Here is a 5,079-nt window from a genome sequence, read left to right on the forward strand (position 1 = left end):
AGCCAATGACTCTCCCATAAACGGATGTATGGGAGAAGTCCGTGGCGGCCTACTTCACCAAGGAGACCTAGTGCTCTGTCAATGTTATGCGGTAGGATGATGGAGGGGGGGGTCCATCTGGGCCACCAGTTTCGAGCTCACGGCCACCATACCGCACCGACAAACTGCAAACGCTCTAAAAGGCAGGGAAAGGAAATGGCAGAGACAAGGGAGGGGGGAGTGGGATGGAGGCGGGGGAGGAAAGAGGGAGGGATGGAGAAATACGGGGAAGCGGGGGGAGGAGAGGTGGTGGAGAGGGAGCGAATGGTGGAGGGGGAAGGAAAGGAGGAGGGAGGGGGGGGCAGCGCAGCACAGGGCAAGGAAGAGGAGGAAGGAAAGGGGGGGTGTGGCAACGCAGCACGAGAGCGGGTGGGGAAGAAAGGCAAGGAAGGAGGGGAAGGGGGGGCAGTGTTGCATAGCAGCAGGGAGGGGGGATGGTAGCACAACACGAGGGGGGGAGGCAGGGAGAGGACAGAGGGGCAAAGAAGGGAGGAGAGGGGGGGGGATGGCAGGCAGAGAAGGAAGAGAGGGGGACGAAGGGGTGCAGTGGGAGGTGGCGGAGAGAGAGGAGGGGGAGGGGAGCGGGGGCCATGCAGTGTGGGGGGGTAGATGGGAGCGGGGGAGGGGAGGGGGCATTCACAGGAGCTCAAACTACTCTTTAAGTGCTTAGGCTTGCCACAACTGCAAGGTCGGTATATAGAATGTTATGCCTAAGTTAGGAGCTTCTAACAATTTAGAGTGCTGATTTAATTAATTTTGTCTTGGTGTAGTGTACTATGTTCAATGCTATATGGTGTGAGGGCAAGCATTTTCAAACACAACAGATTGATGATAAGAAAAACACACAAGATTGCGGCGTTATTGATAGCTTTGAGGGAGCCAATGGAGCCAATGGAGCCATGAATGATTACTGTGGCATAATCCAAGATATTATTAAGCTTGACTTTTGACGATTCTTTGTGTATGTTTTGGATGTAAAGTGGTTTGAGGACATGGTGGAAAGAGGCCCTAATGCAACAATCAAACGCCATGCAAGTGGCTTTGTAACTGTTGCTCGGGGGGGTCACTATGTATAAACCCTCTATATCACATGCGTTCAAGGCCTATATTTAAAATCCCTTATCTGTAAATTTTTTCATTAATAAAATGTACCCCTTTTCTATACAAATCTGTAAATTTTTTCCAAAACTATTTTAAATAGTCCCTTATGTATATTTATTTCTGTAAATTTTAGAAATAAAAAATATCCTTCTGTTGAACTCACGTGATAGGGTTACATATGATGAGTGACCCCCCCGAGAACTGTTGACTCCACAATGTTTTGGCAAAGTAAAAAGGACACACTAGTACTACTGCAACAATGTTAATAGGTATTGTACACACATATAAAAATACTCACTTTTAAATATTTCATGCCTTCAATGCAAGGAAAATAACATGATTGTATTTGTGTTTGAATTAGGTTGTCTATCAACCAATGGTGGATAATAATAGGTGGTGACATGTCATACCTATTACGCCACGTTCCAAAGTGATGTATAGTACATTTACTAATATGGAGCATATGGAGGATGATCATGGCCATGGAGATGATGATGACCGTGATACGAGAGAGGAGGAGGATCATGAGATAGGAGATATAGATATTGAGGCCATTACCTGTGAGGACGAGCCTACCATTGGTGATGTTGATTTCGATGAGCACATGAGTAGCATAAGTAGTAGTGGGCTGAATGTATTTGTAGATCTCAACACTGGTTTGGATTTTGAAGTAGTTAGTTTGGCAAGGGTTGATCTCATTGAGGATGAGATTGAGGACCGTACCCATCATTGATATTGGCAAAATTATTTTAGATATTGTCCCATTCTCCTCACCTCACTTAATTTTTGTATATGTGGGTTTGCCAGAAAGCATTGATATTTTTACTTAAATTATGTGCTTTGGTAATCATGGGCAATGTTTGGAAAGCAGTGATGTACATTTATCAGCCCGCACCAAAATCTCACTTTTTGTATTCTCTATTTTGCATCTAAATCTGCGTCGAGATCTACATCTAATTCAAAGTGCAGACACGCTAATAGATGTGCTATTAGATGCACAAATAGACACGCTATTAGACGCGCTCGTGTTTTCACTATTCTAGCAGGGCTTATAGATGCGCCTACTATTTTGCACGTCTATCAAGCATGTCTATATTTTCTTTGGCTTGTTGTGGGTCACGTCAAAGAGATGGTTTAAATTGTGAACATTTGATTCTTGTATTAGTAGCATCCTTGTCCTCAAGGTCAATTATAGTCTGTCAGAGGTCAAGTCCATCTATTCAAAACTTGGCGTGCAAGGAGTCTTATGCACAAGTTGGCCATTGCTAGTAGTATTTACCTTCACAACCTTAGGTAGACTCTAACTCTCAAACTCTGTCTGATAGAATGGTAAAGGAAAAGGGTCTTTGGAACCATCTTGGACCCTTTGATAGAAAGATCAAAAGTTGGATAACTTGAATATGAAGTAGTGGAATTTGAGGGAATTTGAGCCCAAACGGGAAAAATGAGTATGTCAGTGTGCCATTGCTGAATCATCAGCGTTTGTAGATTTTAAGTTTTACTGGGATGATGATGCAAGCCAAAGAACCTCGTCTAGTTACAAAAGATCTAATTGGAAGGATACCACATTGCCAATGGTGGAAATGGTAGATTAATTTGCAAGTGGATGAGCAATTTGCCAAGTTAGAAGAGTCAAGTAGATGAGAGTTTTTTGATAACCTCTACATCAAGATGCCCCAACTAAGGTGGAAGCAAAGTGCACCACAGAACAAATGGTAGATAAATTCGAGATGCCTCAAACCACATGGTTGTACTACATGATCAAAAAAATGGAGAAGACAAGAAAAAATAAGTTTCACTGGTTTTTGGAAAGAGTTTTATTTCTCACAAAGTATGAATATATGTCAAAGGTAAGTTATTATTTGATTCATTCTACTTAAAAAGTGATCATAAATATAATTGCCAGGATTATTCATGTTAGAATAATGGATGAAGTGTTGGGTAAGGAGAAACAAAGAAGTGTTACACAGTCTAAGTTGAGACAAATACTTGCTAGTTTGCTTGAGTATGCCACTATGATAACACAACCTAGAGGCCCATGCAGGAGGAGCAAAGGCTCTAGTGAAGATACCCCTCAGAGAGGAGCAAAGAGTCTAGTAAAGATACCCCTCACAGAGGAGAAAAGAGTGGAGATGAAGAGAATTGGATTCACAGATCAAGATATATAGATTAGTCTTACAAAATGGTGAAAGATATTGAGGACATTCTGCCATCACCACCTTGTCCTACTTTTGGAACCAGGAAAATAATGAAAGTGATCTTTAAACAAGGAGAGTCAAAGATGATAGTAGTAGCAGAAAGAAATAGAACATAAATGAACTGCATGCTGAGGAGGAAGACATGCCTTTTACATAACAAGAACACAAAGGAGTTATAAAGAATGCAAAAGAAAAGCTTGTCAAGAAAGTGGAGAAAGTGCATTGTGCTTGACATGCCTACTAAGAAGAAGCCAAAAGAGAAACCTTAAGAGCTTACAATTATATCATCCCGTGAAAGACCAATTGACTAGCATAGTATTCATCCCACAAAGATGCCTATGCCAAGGCAGTCAAATCACGTGAAGTGACTACAATATATGAAGAATAGGCTAACCAAGATTTTTTTGAATTGATTTCATATTTCAATATTTTATCTAGTTATCATCAGCAGCACAACAGAAGGTAAGAATGCAAGATGCACAATTGTTGGTAGAAAAGTTGGAAACCAAGGGGCAAATGTATAACATTTACAAAGGGGCATGAGAGGTTCAATAAACATGTGCACAACAAGCTTACAAGGTTGCAAACAGAAGTGAAGCAGGTCATACAGTAAAAAGCAGTGTGGATGTAGACAAGACAAAAGTTATTTCAAAGTTGGAGGGAAGCACATAGGAAAGAAGATTGGTCTTACTAGAACTTCATAACCATATTAATGCCATCATTTTTGGAAAACTCAGAGATTACAAAAACAAGCGATGGCTGCTAAAGCCAGTATTGTGCAGAATGTGCAGCAATGCCTCACCGAGGCGAAGAGTACTACATCAAAATAGTGAAGCCATTTGATGGAAGAAAATACTCAACTTGAAACATAGAATGCCAGTTAGAGGAGAGATTAAATGCTTTGATGGATGTAGAGAATCAAATTAAATCCAAGACTGATGATGACACTTTGGAGATAGAGGGAGTGTCTATGAGTGGTAAGAGTTTTAAAGAACTATAGAAGCAATTACACAATTACATGTAAGGATATGTGGGTCGAGATCTTGAAGAAAAATTGATGGTAACACTGAAGCATACGTGCATCTATATAATAGAGGGATGCACTCTCCTCTAACTGTTCACTCTCTGTACTGAGTTGAGTATTTGCTTCCATCAATTGGCTTAATAGTTTTGACGGACTACTGAATTGCACATCCTACACAATACTAGTTTTTGCAGCTGCTAGTTGTTGTTGTACTCTTTGAGTTTTTTCATAAATGATGGCATTTTGGTTCTGAAGTTCTACTAAGGCCAATCTTCTTTCCTCTGTGCGTCTATCTAGCTTAGCAATAACTTTTGTCTTTCCTACATCCACACTGTTGTTTACTCTATGACCTGCTTCACTTCTATTTGCAACCTTGTAAGCTTGTTGTGCACATGTGTTTTGAATCTCTCATACCCCTCTCTAAATGCATATGCCTTGTACATTTGCCTCTCAGTTTCCAACTTCTCTACCAACAATTGTGCATTTTGCATTCTTACCTTCTGTTGCTGATGATCACTAGATAAAATCTTGAAAGAGGAAATCAATTGAGAAAAATCTTGGTTCTCCTATTCTTCAAATATTACAGTCACTTCACCGAATGTGCAAGGCTTATTTGGATGCCTTGGCACATGCATCTCTGCGGGATGAATACTATGCTGATCACTTGGTCTTTCAGGGGATGGTATACTAATAAGCTCTTGAGGCTTCTCTTTCACC

Source organism: Dipteris shenzhenensis, chromosome 7 (assembly GCF_047967505.1).
Source record: "Dipteris shenzhenensis isolate YYH24624 ecotype China chromosome 7, Dip_SZ_1.0, whole genome shotgun sequence".
In the NCBI taxonomy this organism is placed as follows: Eukaryota; Viridiplantae; Streptophyta; class Polypodiopsida; order Gleicheniales; family Dipteridaceae; genus Dipteris; species Dipteris shenzhenensis.